General features: G+C 57.2%; 1 long non-coding RNA gene and 1 pseudogene across 1 annotated transcript; one reads left to right on the top strand and one right to left on the bottom strand.

Annotated features, from left to right (window-relative positions):
• Positions 1–11522: 11522 nt before the first annotated feature.
• On the bottom strand, positions 11523–11675 carry LOC111753612 (5.8S ribosomal RNA; annotated as a pseudogene).
• A 6192-nt stretch (positions 11676–17867) lies between these two features.
• Positions 17868–19804, top strand: LOC134478611 (uncharacterized). The gene is made up of 3 exons (XR_010051363.1): positions 17868–18405; positions 18694–18805; positions 19662–19804. It is a non-coding gene; the product is annotated as an uncharacterized LOC134478611 (long non-coding RNA).
• The last annotated feature ends 352 nt before the right edge of the window (positions 19805–20156 follow it).

The raw sequence follows: 20156 nt of genomic DNA, 5'->3' as shown, positions 1-20156 counted from the left end.
CTGCTATCGCCATCTTTGTCATCGGCAGCAGAGATGTCATCGCCAGTAGAGATGTCATCGCCATCATCTCGCCCAGGAATGCCAGAAAACCGAACAGAGAGAGAGGAGGTAGCCTGAGGAGAGAGGGGAGGAGTGGGGGCGATGCGGTGTGCCACAGCATGGTGCATGGTGTGAGCCCGGAGGAGGAGGAGAGCAAGGGAGAGGCCACAGCACAACCGGTGGCGCCTGCCCGCATGGTTCCAGGTACTGCGGCCCACCTTCCCCAGTCCTGACCTACCCCCAACACGACCGACCGTGCTACCGGGGTGGAACACCGCCTAGACTCCCCCAACATCTCCAACAACAACACCGACACCACCCACTGGAACTCCCCAGCCACCAACCAGCCAGACTAAGCCAACACAACCCCTTTCCTCCCTCATCCTCCAGACCCCTGCCACGCCCCCTCCCCGAAAAGGGTGGGAGGGGGGAGAGTGAGGGGTGGAGGGGAAGGAGGCAAGCCAGACGAGGAGGTGGAGGAGCGGGAGCAGGAAGGCAGAGGGAGCAAAGGAGGAGAGAGAGAGCCAGAAGGGGTTAAGCGCCACACAACGGTGGCATGGTGTGGCGGCAGAGAGGGGAGTGGACAGAGATGGGGAGTAGACAAGGGTGACACTGGTAGCTGGAGACAGGACAAGACAGGAGGGCATGGAGCCGGAGGGCCACGGTGCTCGAACTATCCACCTACCGCCAAGCGGCAATGTGGGGGAGACAACGGGCAAGGCGCACACAGTGAAGGGCAGTGCGGTGCGGTGCAGGGCGGCCTCATTACTGGCGTCAATAACAAAGAGGCCACCACGCCGGCTAGCAACCCGCCACTAGCAACCGGCCAAGGCCCTCGCCCCTCACACCGTCCGCCCCCGCTGAGGGAAGGCGGGGCCTCGGGACCCACTGATGGCACTGGGCCAAACAGTGCGCGGCGACAACCCCCTCTCCCCTGGCGCAGCACGTAACCCCAGGGCACAGCGTACAACTGTGGCAAGGCGTATGCTGGGGGCGCATATGCCCCCCATGTCTCACATATGCCATGGGCCACTGCGCAAGGCCGAACCTGGCGTGGGGGCAAGCATTTCTCTGGGACCAGCGTGTGGCGCGAGGGACCCCTCCTCAACCGGGAGGGACCATGGCCAAGGGGCGACGGACACAGGAAGGGACACAGGCTTCGTGGCTTCCTCTTGAACTGGACCAGCACAGGGTGTCCTGAGCAGGCCTGCACCGGCCTCCCCACACCCTGTAGTGCTTGGGGGACTCTGGAGTTCTGAGCCAGCAGGCATCATTGGTTCCAGAGGCTGGGGGCCTGGGGTTAGTGCCCCCCCCGACCCCCCCCCAACACCATCCCACGAGCCCAGTTAGTTTGAGATCTCGCTTGGCCCCAGACAGGGAACTTCATGGCTTCTGGTTGCACTGGTCCAGCATGAGGAGTCGAAACAGCCTTCCCACTCCCAGCCAGGCTTGGCAGACTTTGGAGTCCTAAGCAAGTGTGTGCCATCAGTTCCAGAGGCTGGGTGGCCTGGGGTGTGTCTCCTGAGCCATTCCCTGAGCCCAGTTAGTTTGGATCCTTGCTTGGCCTAGGACAGGGAATTAATTTCACAACTTCCTGTTGCATTGGACCAGCTTGGTGGGGGGTCTTGAACTGGCCTGCACAGATCTTGCTGGTCCCTGCTGGGCATATTCTGGAGTTCTGGGCCTGTTAGTGCCATCTGTTCCAGAGACTGGCTGGTCTGGCGTGAGTGTCCCCACACTATCCACTGAGACCAGGTAGTTTGAGACCTTTGCTTAGCCCAGGACAGGGAATTTTGCAGCTTCCTGGTGCCTTCCCGCTCCCGGCCATCCTTGGTGGACTCTGGATTTCTAATCAAGTGGGCACCAGTGGTTCCTTTTTTTTTTTTTTTTATCGGTACCGGGGATCAAACTCATGATTGCCTGCTTACAAGGCAGGCACTTATGTTGCTGAGCTAAATCCCCATTGGTTCCAGAGGCTGGGCGCCCCACATCATTAGCCAAGCCCAGCTAGTTTAGGATACTCACTCAGCCCTGAACCGGGAACTTCCTGGCTTCCTGTTGCACTAGACCAGCGAGCGAGGCGGGTCCTGAGCTTGCCTGCAACGGTCTCGCCACTCCCTACTGTGCTTGGTGGACTCTGGAGTGGGCACCACTGGTTGCAGAGGCTGGGCTGCTTGGGGTGAGTGTCCCCGCATCATCCCCTTAGCCCAGCAAGTTTGCAACCCTCACTCAGCCTCATACAGGGAACTTCACAGCTTCCTGTTGTACTGGACCAGCTTCTGAAGGGACCTGCAAAGGCCACTTCCTCCATTGTTGGCGGACTCCGAAGTTCTGAGCCAGGGGAGGCATGATTCCAGAAGCTTGTAGGCCTGAGGTGAGTGTCCCCCGCACCATCCCCTGAGCCCAGTTTCTTTGGGATCCTCACTGTGCACTGTACAGGGATCTTTGCAGCTTCCTTTTGCACTGGACCAGCATGGCAGGTCCTGAGGAGGCCTGCAATGCCCTGGCCATACCTTGCTATGCTTGGCAGACACTGGAGTTCTAAGCAAGCAGGCGCCATTGGTTCCAGAGGGTGGCTGACCTGGGGTTAGCATTCCCCCGCTCCATCCCCTGAGCCCAGCTAGGTTGAGATCCTTGAACAGAGAACTTCAAGGCTTCCTGTAGCACTGGACCAGTGCAGGAGGTCCTGAGCGAGCCTGCAACAGCCTCACAGCTCCCTGCCATGCTTGGTGGATTCTGGAGTTTTGAGCGAGTGGGCACCATCGGTTCCAGAGGCTGGGTGGCCTGGATTGAGTGTCCCCTGCACAATCCCCTGAGACTAGCTAGCTTGTGCCCCTGGATCGGCCCTGGACAGGGAACTTGGTGTCCTCCAGTTGCAGTGCACCCTCATGATGGGTCCTGAGCAGACCTGCACCAGCCTTGTTACTCCTTGCCATGCTTGGCAGACTCTGGAGTTCTGAGCGAGTGGGTGCCATCTGTTCCAAAGGCTGGGTGGCCTGGGATGAGTGTCCTCAGCAACATCTCCCAAACCAAGCTAGCTAGGACCCTCGCTCAGCACCAGAGGGAAGTTTTCGGCTTCTGGTTGCACTGGACCAGCATGGTGGTCCTGAGTGGGCCAGCAATGGCCTGTGAACTCCTGGCCAGCTTTGGTGGACTCTTGAGTTCTAAGCCTGCGGGCACCATCAGTTCCAGAGGTTATGCAGGCCTGGGTGAGTGTCCCTTGCACCGTGCCCCGAGCCCATCTAGATTGGGATCCTCCTTTAGCTATGGACAGCGAACTTTGCAGCTTCCTTTTGCACTGGACAAGCACAGCAGGTCCTGAGCTGGCCTGCAAAGGCCTTGACACTCCCGGCCAAGCTTGGCAGACTCTGGAGTTCTGAGTGAGTGGGTGCCATTGGTTCCAGAGGATGAGAGGCCTGGGGTGAGAGTTCCCAGCAGCATCTCCTGAGCCCAGCTAGTTTGAGATCCTCTCTTGTCACCAGAAAGGGAACACTGCTGCTTCCTGTTATACTGGAACAACAAGGAGGGTCCTGAGCAGACCTGCAAAGGCCTCACTGCTCCCTAAAGTGATTGGCGGACTCTGGAGTTTTGAACAAGCGGGTGCCATCTGTTCCAGAGGCTGGGTGGCCTGGGGTGAGGGTCTGCACACCCATCCCCACAGCCTAGCTAATTTTCAACCCTCGATCAGCCCCTGAAAGGGAATTTTGCAGCTTCCTGTTGCACTGGACAAGCTTGGAGGTTCCTTAGTGGGCCTTCAGCAGCCTCGCTGTTCCCTGCCTTGCTTGGCAGACTCTGGAGTTCTAAGCCAACGGGCATCATTGGTTCCACATGCTGAGCAGCCTCTGGTGAGTGTCCCCTCTCCTTACCCTGAGCCCAGCTAGCTTTGACCACCCCTCAGCCCTGGACAGGAAACTCCATGGCTTTCTGTTGCACTGCACCAGCATAGCAGTTCCTGAGCAGCCCAGTTCCTGAGCATCCCAGCAACGGCCTCGCTGCTCCCTGCCATGCTAGGTGGACTCTGGATTTCTAAGTGAGTGGGTGCCATGCTTCCAGAGGTTACACGGCCTGGAGTGAGTATCCATGGCACCATCCTCAGAGCCCAGCTAAGTTGGGACCCTTGCTCAGCCCAAGACAGGGAATTTCACATCTTCCTGTTGCACTGGACCTGCATGGCGATTCCTGAGTGGGCCTGCAATGGCCTTGCCACTCTCTACTGTATTTGGCCAACTTTGGAGTTCTGCACGAGCTGGCAATACCAGATCCAGAGGCTGGGTGGCCTGGAGTGAGTGTTCCTGCCCCATCCCCTGAGCCCAGCTAGCTTATGACACTCACTCGGCCAGGAACAGGGAAGTTTGTGGCTTCCTGTTGCACTGGATGAGCACAGCAGGTCCCGAGCAGTCCTGCAATGGCCTCACTACTCCCTGCCACACTTGGCGGACTCTGGAGTTCTGAGCAAAGGGTGCCATTGGTTCCGGAGCCTGGGTGGCCTGGGGTGAGTGTCCCCTTCACCATCCCCCAAGCCCAGCTTGTTTGGGATCCTTGCTCTGCACTGGAAATGGAACTTTGCAGCTTCTGGTTGCACTGGACCAGCTTGGCAGGTAATGAGCAGGCCTGCAATGGTTTTGCTGCTCCCTACTGTGCTTGGCAGGATCTGAAGTTCTTAGCGAGCAAACATCATTGGTTCCAGATACTTGGAAGCCAGGGGTGAGTTTTCCCTGAACCATCACCCAAGCCCAGGTAGCTTGAGACACTTGCTCTACCCCAGACAGGGAACTGAAGCAGTGCTGGAGGCCCTGAGTGGGCATGCAACTGCCTCCCTGCTGTTCTTGGTAGACTCTAGAGTTCTAATCAAGTGCGTGCCATTGGATCCAGATGCTGGGAGGCCTGGGGTCCAGGTAGCTTGAGACACTCGCTCAGCCATGGACAGGGAACTTCGCACCTTCCAGTTGCACTGGACCAGTGCAGCCTCGCTGCTTCCCGTGGTGCTTAGTGTACTCTGGAGTGCTGAGCAAGTATGTGCCATCTGTTCCACAGGCTGGGCAGCCTGGGGTAAATGTCCCCCTCAGGATCCACCGAGCCCAGCTAGCTTGGGACCCTCACTGGCCCCAGGACAGGGAACTTTGTAGCTTCCAGTTTCACTGGACCAGTGCAACGGGTACTGAGCAGGCCTGCAATGGCCTCCCTGCTCCTGGCCATGCTTGGAGGACTCTTGAGTTCTAAGCAAGCAGGCGCCATCAGTTCCAGAGACTGAGCGGCCTGGGTTGAGTGTCCCACGCACCATCCGCAGAGCCAAGCAACTTTGGGATACTTGCACGTCCCCAGACAAGGAACTTTGCCAATTCCTCTTGCACTGGACCAGTGAGACTGGTCCTAAGGGTGCCTGCAATGGCCCCACCGCTCCCTGCTGTGCTTGGTGGACTCTGGAGTTCTGAAAGAGTGGGCACCATTGGTACAAGAAGCTGGGCAGCCTGGGGTAAGTGTCTCCTCATCATCCCCCCAGCCCAGCTAGCTTGGGACCCTTGCTCAGCCCTGGACAGGGAACTTTATGGCTTCCAGTTGTACTAGACTATCATGGTGGGACCTGAGTGGGCCTGCAATGGCCTCACGGCTCTGTGTCATTCTTGGCGGACTCTGGCATCCTAAACCAGCAGGTGCATTCAGTTCCAGAGGCTGAGCGGCCTGATGTGAGTGTCCCCCACAACATCCCCCAAGCCCAGCTAGTTTGGGATCTTAGCCTGGCTGCAGAGAGGTAACTTCCTTCGTGGCTTCCTGTTGAACTGGACCAGTGCGGGTGTCCTGAGCAGGCCTGCAACGGCCTCCCCACTACCTGCTGTGCTTGGTAGACTCTGGAGTTCTCAGCAAGCTGGCATCATTGGTTCCAGAGTCTGGCAGCCTGGGGTGAGTGTCCCCCACACCATTCCCTGAGCTTAGCTAGTTTAGGATCCTCCCTCGGCCCTGGACAGGTAACTTCTCGGCTTTGTGTTGCACTGGACCAGTGCAGGGTGTCCTGACCAGGCTTGCAGTGACCTTGCCGCTCCCTGCCATGCTTCATGAACTCTGGATTTCTGAGTGAGCAGGCACCATCTGTTCCAGAGGCTGGGTGGCCTGGGGTGAGTGTCCCCTGCACCTTTCTCCAAACCCAGATATCTAGGGAACTTTGCTGCTTCCCATTGCACTGGACCAGCATGACATGTCCTGAGGGGGCCTGTAATGGCCTCCCCCATCCTGGCTTTGCTCTGCAGACTCTGGAGTACTAAGCAAGTGTGCGCCTTCAGATCTAGAGCCTGGGCAGCCAGGGGTGAGTGTCCCCTGCATCATCCCATGAGCTTAGTTAGTTTGGAATCCTCACTCAGTCCTAGACAGGGAACTGCACGGCTTCCAGTTGCACTGGACCAGCCTGGCAGATCCTGAGCAGGCCTGCACTGGCCTTGCCACACCCTCTTATGTTTTGGAGACTCTGAAGTCCTGAGTGAGCCGGTGCCTTCGGTTTCACAGGCTGGGCAGCCTAGGTTGAGTGTCCCCCGCACCATTCTGTGAGCCCAGCTAGTTTAGGAAGCTCGCTCAGCCCCCCAGATCGGGAACTTCTTGGCTTCCTGTTGCAGTGGACCAACATGAGGAGTCCTGAGAGGGCCTGCAAAGGCAGCACTGCTCCCTGCTGTGCTTGGCAGACTCTGGAGTCCCAGCATCGAGCAGGCGCCATTGGTTCCAGAGGATGAGTGGCCTAGGGTGAGTGTCCCCCACACCATCCCCCAAGTCCACATAGTTTGGAATCCTCTGATAGGGATCCTCTGACAGTTTGGGCCCCTGACAGGGAACTTTATGACTTCCCTTGCAATGGACCATCTGGCTATTCCTGATTGGGCCTGCAAAGGCCTCGATGCACCCTCCAGTGTTTGGCAGACTCTAGAGTTCGGAGCCAGCAGGTGCCATAGGTTCCTGAGGCTTGGCGGCCTGGAGTAAGTGTCCACCGTATTATGCCTCAAGCCCAGCTAGCTTGGGACCCTTGCTCGGCACTGGACAGGGAACTTTGCGGCTTCTGGTAGGACACCACTAGCCTGGAGGGTCCTGAGCCTGCAATGGCCTCCCCACTCCCGGCCATGCTTGGCAGACACTGGAGTTCTAAATAAGCAGGTGCCATCAGTTCTAGAGAGTGGCAGACGTGGGGTGAGGTTCCCCCTGCACAATTCCCCAAGTCCAGTTTGTTTGGGATCATCACTCCACCCTGGACAGGGAACTTCATGGCTTCCTGTTGCACTGGACCAGAGTGGGAGGTCCTGAGCTGGTCTGCAAGGGCCTCGTTGCTCCTGCAGTGGTTGGCAGATTCTAGAGTTCTGCAGGAGTGGGCACCATCAGTTCAGAGGCTGGGCAGCCTGTTGTGAGTGTCCTCCGAAACGTCCCCCAAGCCTAGCTAGATTGGGATCCTCACTCAGCCCTAGACAGGGAACTTCGCGGCTTCCTGTTGCACTGGACAAGCACAGCGAGTCCTGAGTGGGCCTGCAATGTCCTCACCGGTCCCTGCCGTAATTGGTGGACTCTGGAGTTATGAGCGAGCGGGTCCCATTAGTTTTAGAGGCAGGGTGGCCTGGGGTGAATGTCCCATGCACCATCCCCTGAGCCAAGCAAATTTGTGATTCTCGCTTGGCCCTGAACAGGGGAAATTCATGGCTTCGTGTTGCACTGGACCAGCGAGGTGGGTCCTGAGCAGGCCTGCAAAGGCTTCGCCTCTCCCTGCCATTCTTAGTGGACTCATGTTCTGAGCCAGCTGCCGATATGGGTTCCAGGAACTGGGAGGCCTGTGCTGAATGTCCCCTCACCATCCCCAGAGCCTAGATAGTTTGGGACCCACAATTGGCCCTGGACATGGAATTTTACAGCTTTGTGATGCAGTGGACCAGCTTGGCAGGTGTTGAACCGACCGGCAGAGATCTCGCCGCTCCCTGCTGGGCTTGGCAGAATCTGGAGTTCTGGGCCTGCCAGCGCCATCTGTTCCAGATGCTAGGCAGCCTGTGGTGAGTTTCCCCACAACATCCCCTGAGCTCACCTAGTTTGGGACCCTAGCTTGGCCCTGACAAGGAACTTTGTAGCTTTCTGTTGTCCTGCACCAGCTCAGCGAGTCTTCGGCAAGCCTGCACATGTCTTGCTGCTCCCTGCCTGGATTGGCAGACTCTGGAGTTCTGTGCCTGCCATTGCCATCTGTTCAAGTGGCTGGGTGGCGTGGGATGAGTGTTCATGCACCCATCTCCACAGCCCAGCTAATTTGGAACCCTCGCTGGGCCCCTGAAAGTGAATTTCACAGCTTCGTGTTGCACTGGACAAGCTTGATGTGTCTTGAACCGGCCTGCACAGGTGTTGCTGCTCCCTGCTGGCCTTGGCTGACTCTGGAGTTCTGGGCCTGCCAGCATCATCTGTTCCAGAGGCTGGGCAGCCTAGGGAGAGTGTCCTCCCACCATCCCCTGAGCCCTGCTATTTTGGGACCCTCACTTGGCCTAGGACAGTGAATTTCGCACCTTCCTTTTGCACTGGACCAGTTCAATGGGTCTTGAAATGTCCTATACAGGTCTGGGATCTTGCTGCTGTGCTTGGCAGACTCTGGTGTTGTCGGCCTGCCAGTGTCATCTGTTCTAGAGGCTGGGTGGCATGTGGTTAGTGTCCCCCGCACCATCCCCTGAGCCCAGTTATTTTGGGACCCTCGATTGGCCCTGGACAGGTTCCTTGTTCAGTGGACCAGCTCAGCAGGTCTTGAACCAGCCTGCACAAGTCTTGCTGCTCCCTGCCGGGCTTGGTGGACTCAGGAGTTCTTTGCCTGCCAGTTCCATCCGTTCCAGAGGCTGGTGGACAAGCACAAGGGACAGAAGGACTGACCCCACAGGGCCCCGGAGTGCTCCCACCACCTGCCCCTTCAATAGTATGGGAGGGCCCATGCCCAACACTAAGAGGGCCCTAAAGACCAGCCAGCTATAACCCTGATCCTGCCCAGGCCACCCAGAGGTGGTTGTGGTGCTCAGCACCCTGGCCCAAACCGAGGAGAGGCAGGTGGGGAAAGAGTACACACATGGGGCAGGGGCAGGGTCTGGGGAAGAAAGGGCACAGAGAAGAGAGCACAGAGGCGTCGGGGACCAGAGCCCCCAATGTGACTTCTTGCGCCCTAGTCACCCCTATCACCGGCCCCATAAACTCCCAGCATGAACCCACTGCCCAGACCCCAAGGCCAGTGGGGTGATCACCCTCCAAGGGATCTTGAAATCTCCTTGGCAGGACGTGCTAGATACCTGGAGAGGGAGGACAGGAGCCTGGAAGCATGGAATGAATGCACAGGGGCAGAAGAAGGAGTGGGAAGGTCACTAGGGAGGCAGGGAGGGAAGGAGGTGCCAAGTGCAGGGCCTCCAGCCTTCCTCCCCCAACCTCCCTTTCGGCGCTCCTCTGGACCCCACCCCCGCCACTCCTGCCCTTCCTTTGCAACCACCAGAGTGTACCCCCATCCCAGAACAGAGAAGGGGCGGTAGTGAGTGGGAAGGCGGACTGGAGAAGGGGTCAGGAGGAACGCGGCCGCGGAAAGGATCAGCCAGGAGACCACCAAGTATGGGTGGATGAGGCCTCCGGTTTGAGTCCTCCAGGCAGACTGTGCGGACCCCACACGTTTATCTCTTAACAGTTTCAAGCCCACTTGAACTCTCTCCAAAGTTCTTTACAACTTTCCCTTATGGTATTTAAGTATCCATCTCGTGATTCCCCCGAACACAGCACGCAGGGGGCCGCTCCCAGCCTCACACCGTTCATGGGCTTTGCCTCAATCAGAAAGACTTGGGCCTCCCACAAGTGTCGCCAGGGAGCGGGTCTTCCATTCCCCACATTTCCCCTGTCCCACCGCAGGGCGGGGATTCGGCGCCGGGCTCTTCCCTGGTCACTCGCCATTACTGAGGGAATCCTTGTTAGTTTCTTTTCCTCTGGTGGCTAATATGCTTAAATTCAGCCGGTCACCACGTCTGATCTGAGCTCGCGTCTCAGAGGGAGGGGGACAACCGACCGACTGACCAACGGACGACTGAACAAACGAGACAGACGGGACCAGAGGTCACCGCCATTGCCGTTGTCATCTTCATCACCGCTGTCTCACCCAGCAGTGCCGGAAAACACAGTGGAGAGAGGAGACGGCCAGACGAAAGAGAGGTGGAGCAGGACAACAGGGAGCAGCGCCGCACGAGCCTGGAGGAGGGCACGGGAGAGGCCACAGGACACCCGATGATGCCAGCCCGCACAGTTCCAGGCACCATGGCCCGCCTTCCCCAGTCCCGACCTGCCCCCAACACAATGCCATGCGCCACCGGGGCTGAACGCAGCCACACAGAGACTCTTCCAACACCTCCAACAAAGCCACTGACGACACCCACCCCCCCCACCCCCACCAACCAGCCAGGCTAAGCCTGCACAACCCTCCCCCCCTTTCCTCAATGGGTCTCCAGATCCTGTTTCACTCCCCAAAAAGGGCGGCGGCGAGGGGGAGGAGGCAGGCCTGAGGAGGATTTGGAGGAGCAGGAGCAGGAAGGCGGAGAGAGCCAAGGAGGAGAGAGAGAGCCGGCCTGGGGAAACACGCCCCACGGAGGTGGTGGTGGAGTGGGGAGCGGACGGAGAAGAGGAGTACACAAAGACTAAGTGGGCAGCTAGAGATGGGGGAGCCAGGAGGGCAAGGAGCAGGAGACCCCGGGCTCGAACCAACCACAACTACCCCCGCCGAGCAGCAATGTGGGAGACATGGGCATGACACAGGTGGTGCGGTGCAACGTGGGCTTGGGACCGCAAGACGACAAAGACGCCGCCTGACCCCTCAGCATGGCCAGCCAGTGACTGGCCTAGGCCCCCTCACCACTCACACCTTCTGCCTCCCACCAAGGGAAAGCAGGGCCTCATGACCCACTGATGGCACTTGGCGAGACCGCGGGCGGGCGATCTCCGGGATTTTGCCCAAAGGCGAATGATGCCGAGGCGTCCTGCTGGCCGCCGCCTGGGCAGCGAGTACTCCAGGGGAGCGGTCTCACATGTGCCAAGGGCTTCGACGTGAGGCCGACCTCGGCGGGGGTGGCACACATTTCTCTGGGACACGATTGTGGCACGAGGACACCTGCTCCACAGTGAGGGACCGGACTGTAGACTGGGGATGGCAGACACCACTGGTACGGGCTACCCGGAGCCATGACCTCACCCAGGACCGCCACCCTCTCTGACACCAACACCTCAGCACGCTAGTCTGGGTCGCCCCTTTTCCGAACGCTGCTCCCTCTCGAGGGCAGCAGATGACGCCTGCACCCCACCAAAAGATGACTGGCCCCCTCCGAGCCCCCCTCGCGTATTCGTGGGGCTGAGCACAGGGCCAGCAAGTCCAGGAAGGCGCACGCCGACCGGGGCTGCACTTACGCGGACCAGGGGAACCCTCAGCCGCGCGCGCCCGGGGGACAACGTTGGGGGGGGGGTCATGTTTGATCGGGAAGCGACGCTCAGACAGGCGTAGCCGGGGAGGAACGCTGGGCCACAAGTGCATTCGAAGTGTCCACGTGATCAATGCGTCTGGCAATTCACCTTAATTCTCGCAGCTAGCTGTGTTCTTCATCGATGCAGAGCCAAGTGATTCACCGCTAAGAATTGTGTTTGCTTTTTTCTTTTTTTTTTTTTTTTTAGATGGGTCAGAGGAGGAGAGTCCACCCACAAGCAGCAAGACGCTCGCACCACACTTTCAGGCTCACGCGAGGCAGACGGGGATGCCTGGGGCCGGCCAGCAAGAAGGAACAGACGACATCAGAAACTCCAGTGTGTCATGAGAGTATGTATTCACGGGCTGAGGGGCCTTTTCCGGCAACTCACGGAGCCCACAGCCCGTAGCAAAGCAGACGAGCACACGGAAGGACGGACCACAGAGGCTCCTGTGGTGCTCTCACCATCTTCCCCTCACCGGAAAGGGAGGGCCCTCGCCAACACCAACACGGCCAGACGACCGGCCGGGTACACCCTCGAACCCGGCCAGGCCACCTGGAGACAGTGGCGGCGGCACAGGGTGCCCAGGCCCAAACTAAGGAGAGGAAGGCGGGGAAAGAGTACACATGCGGGGGCAGGGGCTGGGGGTGGACGGTCCTGGAGAAGAGAACACAGTGGCGTCTGGAACCAGCATCCCCAACTTGTCGACTTCTCGCACCCAAGTCCCCCCATCACAGGCCACCATGAGTTACCAGCATGAACCCGCCGCCAAGAGCCCAACGTTGGCGGGGTGACCATCCCCCAACGCTTCTTTAAAACCTCATCGCTGGGACAAGCTGGGTACCTGGAGAGGGAGGACAGATGAGCAGAAGCACGGAAGGAACGCACAGGGGCAGAAGAGGGCATTGGAAGGTGGCCGTGGCGGCGGGGTGAGGACAAGGAGCCCGGCAGCGGGGACCGGCCAGTCAGCCGCCCTCCCCACCCCAACCTCCCGTGAGAGCCCCGACACAATGCGGTCTCAGCCGACATGACCCCAGAGGCAGCGGGGAGGAGAGCTGCTGCTGCTGGGGTCTGTAACACTCCAGGGGGTACGGAACCCTGCGCATGCCGCTGGAAGGACTGGGGCGGGGGACACCCAAGCCATCTTCCCGAGGGGCCTTCCCAGCCTTCCCAGAGCCGGTTGGGTTGCACTGCCCCCTTGGAAATGCGCCTGGCAGGGGTTGGTCAGTCATCAGCCAGGGAAAGGTCCCACACCGACCACAGCCCGGTCCCGCCCACCCTTCCCCCGCACCTGCCGGAGCACACCCCCCTCCCGGAAGGTGCGCAGACGCCACCCATTTACGTCTCAACAGTTTCATGCCCTCTTGAAATCTCTCCTCAAAGTACTTTCAACTTTCCCTTAGGGTCCCTGTTGACTGTCGGTCTGTTGCGGGTATTTAGCCTTAGATGGAGTTTACCACGGGCTTGGGACTGCATGCCCAAGAAACCCGACTCGGGGAAGACTGGGGCCTGGCGCGCCGGGGTGTCACCACTGGCCTCATAGCGTCCACGGGCGTGGCCTTGATCAGAAGGACTTGGGCCCCCTGTGAGCGGCTCCGGAAAGTGGGTCTTCCGTACCCATTTCCCACGCGCCACCGCGGGGCGGGGATTTGGCGCTGGGCTCTTCCCTGTTCACTATTCTTTACTGAGGGAATCCTTGTTAGTTTCTTTTCCTCTGCTGACTAATATGCTTAAATTCAGGGGTCACCACATCTGATCTGAGGTAGCACCTCGGAGGGAGGGGGACCACCGACCGACTGACTGACCAACCGACAAACAAACGAGACAGACGGGACTGGAGGTCACCGCCATTGCGGTCCTCATCGTCGTCCTCCTTGTTGTCCCCTTCGTTTCACTCAGGAGAGCCAGAAAACCCAACCAAGAGAGAGGAGGCGGCCTGAGGAGAGAGGGGCGGAGTGGGGACGAGGCGACGTGGTGCAGCACAGTGCACGGCACGAACCCCGAGGAGGACGCTGGAGACATCAAGGCACACCCGATGATGCCCGCCCTCACAGTTCCGGGCACCACGGCCCGCCTTCCCCATTTCCGACCTGCCCCCAACACGACCGCAAGCGCCACCCGGGCAGAAGACTGAGACATCTAGACTCCCCCAACACCTCCGACAATATCACCGACGCCACCCACCCGACCTCCCCCCTCACCAACAAGCCGTGCTAAGCCAAAGCAAACCCCCTTTCCTCCCTCACCATGAGCAGTGACCCCACCCGGGACCGCAGAGCTCCCTGACACCCAACACCTGGGGCACGCCACTCTTGCTCGCCCCTTCTCTTCTGAATACCGCTCCCTCGAAAGTGCGGGCGACAGCGACACCCTACCACACGACGTGCCCCACTCCCAGCCCCCACGCGCATGCAGACGGACAAGAGTGGGGGCGAGCTCGGGGCCAGTGAGGCGAGGCAGGCGCGCACCGACTGGCTCTGCACTTGCGTGTACCGAGGGCACACCAACCCCGGGCAATGCAGCGGAACCCCCAAACGCGCTACCCCTGGGGACCACCCGGAGACGCGATTGCTCGGCAAGCAACGCTCAGACTGCGGTAGCCTTGGGAGGAACCTGGGGCTACAAGTATGTTCAAAGCATCGATGATCAATGTGTCCTGCAAAGAATCAATTTAATCCTCGCAGCTAGCTGCGTTCTTCATTGACCCAGGAGCCAAGTGATGCACCGCTAAGAGTCATATGTGAGCGTTTGCTTTTTTTTTCAGATGGGCGAGGGGCGGAGAGTCTCCCCTACAAGCAGCGGGAAGCTGGCGCGACACTTCCCCGCAAGCAAGAGGTGGATTGGGTCACCTCAGGCCGGCCAGCAAGAAGAAACAGACAACAGGAGAAACTGAGGGGGTCACGAGAGTGCGTTTTCACGTGCAGAGGAGGCACAGGAGAGAAGGAAGGACCCCTCAGGTGCCGGTGGGGGGGCTCCCACCGTCTTCCGTCTCACTGGACAGGGAGGGGCGCGGCGGGGTGGGGAGGAGGAGCTGGGGGGGGCGGCCAGCTAGCCAGCCAACTGCCCTGCTCCCCCCCTTAGCTCCCACGCATGCCCCAAAAGGACGCTGACCCAGCAGACAAGGCCCCAGAGGCCACAGGGAGGAGAGCTGCTACGGGGGGGGGGGTGTCCCTCGCCCTACGCCATGAGAATGAGGTGGGTGTGGGGACCCCCCTCCCCAAGCCACCTTCCCTGCTGGCCCTTCCTAGTCATCCCTGAGCTGGTCGTGGCACACTGCCTCGGTGGAAATGCGTCCAGTGGCAGCCGGTCACTTGCAGGGGGGTTGTCCCCCGCCGGCCTCACCCTCGCCCCACAGGCCCGCCCCTGCACCCGCCAGAACGCACCCCCCTCCTGGAGGACAGGAGGAGGGGCGGCACCAGGGGGAGGACCGAAGGGTGAAGAGGTCTGGCGGAACGGGGTGCTGGAAAGTTTGGCAAGGAGAATGCCAGCACGGCCAAAGGACACCAGCGGGTTGACTCCTCCAGGTAGACTGCGCTGACCTCACCCATTTACCTCTTAAGGGTTTCACACCCTCTTGAACTCTCTCTTCAAAGTTCTTTTAGGTACATGTGGACTATCAGTCTCATGTAGGTATTTAGCCTTAGATGGAGTTTACCACACACTTTGGGCTGCATTCTCAAGCAACCCGACTCTGCGAAGACCCAGACCCAGCGCGCTGGGGTGCTACTGGCCTGGCACCATCCATGGGCTGGGCCTCTATCAGAAGGACTTGGGCCACCCACGAGCAGTGCCGGGGAGTGAGTCTTCCGTACGCCACATTTCCCGCCCCCACCGCGGGGCGGGGATTCGGCGCTGGGGTCTTCCCTGGTCACTTGCCATTACTGAGGGAATCCTTGTTAGTTTCTTTTCCTCTGCTGACTAATATGCTTAAATTCAGCGGGTCACTACATCTGATCTGAGCTCGCGTCTCAGAGGGAGGGGGACGACCCATTGATAGACCCACTGATGGACGGGCAGACGAAAAAACGAGATCCAGGGGACTGGAGGTCACCGTTATCGCCGACGTCCTCATCGTCTCGTTGTCTTGCCCAGGAGTGCTGGTAAACCCAATGGAGAGAGAAGGTGTGGCTGGTGGGGAGAGAGGCAGAGCCGGGATGTTGCGGCGCCGACGCTGCACCCTGCAAGGCTTGAGCCCCGAGGAGGGCGCAGGAGAGGCCACGGCACACGGAATGACACCCACCCACAGGGTTTCGGGCACCGCAGCCCGCCTTCCCCAGTCCCAACCTGCCCCCAACACGACGCCACGCGTCACGGCGTGGAAAACCGCGACACTGAGACTCCCCTTACACCTCTGACAAGGCCACCAATGCCACCTACCCGACCTCCCCACCCATCAACCAGCCGGGCTAAGCCAACACCCCCCCCCCCGCGCGCCCCTTTTCCTCCCTCGTCCTCCAGACCCCATGCCTCCCCCTTCAAAAAGGGGGGATGGGGGAGAGCGAGAGGAGCGGGGGGGGGGTGGGAGGCTAGGGGGGTGGGAAGGAGGCAAGCCAGAGGAGGAGGTGGAGGAGTGGGAGCAGGAAGTCGGAGGGAGCAGCGAAGGAGGAGAGAGCCGGCCGGGGGAACACGCCCCACGTCGGTGGAGGTGGAGGGGGAGCTGATGGAGATGAGGAGTAGACAAGGGCGATGTGGGAGGCCTGAGATGGGGTGAGCCAGGAGGACACGGAGCCGGAGGGACACCTGGCTTGAACCAACCACCCCCTGCCAAAAGGCAATGTGGGGGGAGCAGCACGCTCGGGACCAAGCGATGATGACAGAGAGGCCGCCCGCCACCTCAGCGCAGCCTGCCGGTGACCAGCCATAGCCTGCTGCCCCTCTCAGGAGCCAATTCCCACGGGGGGGGGCGGGGCCTCGGGACACACTGAGGGTGCTGGGCAGGACCGCACGCCACCGCACCCGGACCCGGTGGCCAGGCCGCTCTCGTCCTGACATCTTCCTTGGGTTGGCTCTCTGTCAGAAGGACTTGGGCCACCCACTAGCATCGCGGGGGAGTGCGTCTTCTGTTCACTACATTTCCTGCGCCCCACCGCGGGGTGGGGATTCGGCGCTGGGCTCTTCTGTGTTCACTTGCCAGAGGGAATCCTTGTTAGTTTTCCTCTGCTGACTAATATGCTTAAATTCATCGTGTAGCCACATCTAATCTGAGGCCGCCTCTTGGAGGGAGGTGGACGACCAACCGACCAACTGACTTATGGACTGACTTATGGACGGACAAACGAATGTGACAGATAGGACCGGGGGTCACCCAGTTTACATCTTTGTGGCTAAGTAATTCACATTTGATGAACCAGGTCAGGTCTTGCCAGAGTTTCCCCTTTTATCTTTGTTCCTAAAGTCATGCCCTCAGCTCCCCGTGTCCATGCATTCCTGGGTCCAATTGGTCCTCAGTTGGCATCATAGTTTAAGCTTTCACAGTCAAACACATTTTTTTCTGCTAGGTCATTCTTCTTTTCTGATTTTCTTCAAGTCAGAACCATAGCTTGAACTGTCCACACACTACTGCCTCCTAGTGTAGAGTACATGAGGCTCCACTGTACACACTGCTCTATTGTTCCCTGTAAGAATTCTCCCTGCACATGCTGCTCTCAGAATTCTTATCTACCTCTTTAAGCATTTTCTTGTTTGCACTGACCTTGTCCCATGGCTTCACACATGACCCTAGGCAGTTGCTCTCCTTGTATAGATTCCTGGGATATGGAAAGCTTCACCATGACACACCATAAAGCCTCCTGCCTTAGCCACGTGGAATTGCCTGACAGTCCTGGCTGCATGTGTTGGCTATACAAACCACCATTTTCAGCCTGATCTCATAGCATTTCTGGGATACTGCATTGGGTCTACATCCTCTTTCTGACGTTTTCCACGTTATCAACCTCACCCCTGTCTCTCCCATCCCTATCCCATCTGCCACTTTCTCTTTCCCCCTTGAACCTAGATTCTCACCTGACATTCCCATCCTCAGTTACTTCTAACTCCTCTTTTGAATTTTTGCCCTTAGCAACTGATGTTAACCACCTAATTTTAGTTAGCTTGCCTAAGTCTCTTGGTCTTAGTCACTTTACCTTTTGTCTTTAGTAACCTTCTGTCCTCAATTACCCAGTCACTAATCTTGCTATCTTCTGTGGCCCGACTATCCTGTTCCTGCCCACATAGTCTAAGCTCCCAGTTCTTTGCATCACATTCTTCATCACTTGGCTCATGCACACTGGTCCTATGTTACCTCAATGGACTGGCCTCATCCATTTAGCTTTTTATTTTCATACAATTGACCTAATGTTAACCATTGAACCTTATTCAGATGGTCTCAGTCTCTTGTCCTAACCTACTTGCCATAAGACCTTGACCTTACACAACCCTTTCTCCAAGCCCTAATAATGTGGTGGTCTAGAGATTCCAGATAATTGACTGTGAAGTTTCCTGAACTGGAGCATGCTGAGAGAGGGAATGGGAGCTGAGCTCCTCTTTCCCAATGCATCTGTTCATTCACGAGGATCCTCAGGTAAGTCTGCTGATGTGTCACATAGGGTGATGCACCTCTTCATCTACACAATTCCTAATGTAAGTCTGCTGGTGTTCATATACAAGACAGGGCAATGCATCCGTTTATCTACGTGGATACTACAGGAAGTCTGCTGATATCCGCTTCCAGGACAGGGCTACGTCTTAGGCTTCTTTGGTTGCTATGGTTTCAATGTTCTGTCCTATCTAGAATCAAACTTTGAGGTCATCATAACAATGGGGCTCATGAGATGGTGATGTCCTGAGGATGGAGCACTTAGAAAGACCACAATGGAGGGAACTGATCATTTTGGCTTTTCTGTTTCCTGCCATGTGAAGTCACAGGTCCTGTTCTTTGGGGACAGAGCATCAGAATCCTTTTGAATGGGGAATTCAGTGTTCAAAAGAGAAGTGAGCCTGTGGTCACCTTGAATTCGTATGTCTCTGATTAACCCAACTTCCATTTAACCTTATTCACTCTTATTAAGAACCTAGCTGTATCCATTTGGCTTTATCCATATTTTCTTACTCTACTGGTTTTGACCCTACCACCTGGTGTAACTATATTAACCCCTTGGGGCTTTGAAGCAGTCTTAAATTGTACTTACACTTTTACACTCTTTAAAAATACAGGAACTACTCAGGCAATCTTGTCTTCAATTCTTCATAAGAACTTGAGCAAGTTTTTGATAGGACAGCCCAGACCTGACATCAGCGTAAGAGGACAATGCACATGATGCCGCTGGTAAGCTCTCCAAGAGGGACTGGTAACTGTGTTGTCTCTTTCACAGTGTTCAACCTCACCTTGTAGAGTACACTTTTCTTGGTACTTTTAATTGTCCTGGACTCACTCTGCAAAGGATGTTTTCTTTCCTGCATTCAATAAATGTAAAACCTGTGAAGACTAAAATCATTCTCCCCTCCCTGTGGAGGCAAAATGTTCCTTCCATATAAGCTGTACTATCAGAGACTCTGGTGTGTACTATCAGAGACTCCTACCTGAAGTCATGGCATATGGCAGCAGTAATGAGCAAGAGACAAAAATAAGGATGCAGCAGGTATCTGAGATAACTAGTTGTTTGCCGGGAACAAAGGCCAAGATGCACCCAGAATCTTGGTATTTATTCACTGAGAAAATGGTGAAGAGATTGCCACTGGATGAGCTGGTCAAGTTGTGAGGACTATAGACGAGACAGACATAGCCAGATTTGGGTTATGATTAATGAATAAGCTGTTTGCTAGCCAATTCTGGGAAGGAGTTTTCTTCTGGAGTCATGTAGGCTCACTGGAGATGTTATAGCCCCAGTCGTATGTATCTGAGCTCAACCACAGATGTTGATGACAAACAATGCTTGTGCATTGTTAGCCGCATGCCTTTATGAACATAAGTATACAGCCTGGGTCAGATGCACTAATTAAAATGAAAGCCAATTTAGGGGAGTCACCTCTATACAGCCTGTTCTGATCACACGTAAACACAATCACGGGTCTGGGTGAGGGCAACATAATGGTGCTCCAAACTGTACCTTGGGATTTGTACCCTGTCTATGGCCCAGTTCTAAGCACAATCTTTCTCCTTACTACTTGTGACCTAACAACAGCTCCAAGCAGAGACCCCTGTGACCTACTTGGCCCTAGCAACAGCAACGACCAGCAAGAATCTGACGGGAGGAAGACCTCCAGCACCTCCCCGTCTCTGGACCCATCTCAGCTCTCCTTGCTCTCCTCCCCAATAAAAACATGCTTTCTATTCCATTTGGAGCTGATTCCTGGATTCATGATGACTGGATGGAGACAATTCTGTGCTGTAAATTTTTTTTTGCAGCTGGTTATTTGTTGGTTAGGTGCTGAAACCTGAGTGTGGTAGTGTGCTAGTCCTCTTCCCTTCTTGAGATCTGTCCCCCACAGAGTTTCCTATCTCTGTCTGCACACAGATTTTTTTAATGACCATAAGGGATGAGAGTAATAAGTCGTTTTGTTGCTGTCGGGAGTTCTGTTATCTCAGATCTGTAACCTGACCTTAGGCCGCTGGGCCTACTGGATACAAACTTGTCTTCCCTCATTTTCTCTTCCACTGTTCTCCTAAGGACAAGTAT

The sequence above is a fragment of the Cavia porcellus genome, unplaced genomic scaffold (genome assembly GCF_034190915.1).
Source record: "Cavia porcellus strain 051 isolate PalLab524CR breed Dunkin Hartley unplaced genomic scaffold, mCavPor4.1 scaffold_14, whole genome shotgun sequence".
NCBI classification, from domain to species: Eukaryota; Metazoa; Chordata; class Mammalia; order Rodentia; family Caviidae; genus Cavia; species Cavia porcellus.
The sequence above is the reverse complement of the archived record's forward strand: the minus strand, read 5'-3'. Positions and strand labels throughout refer to the sequence as shown.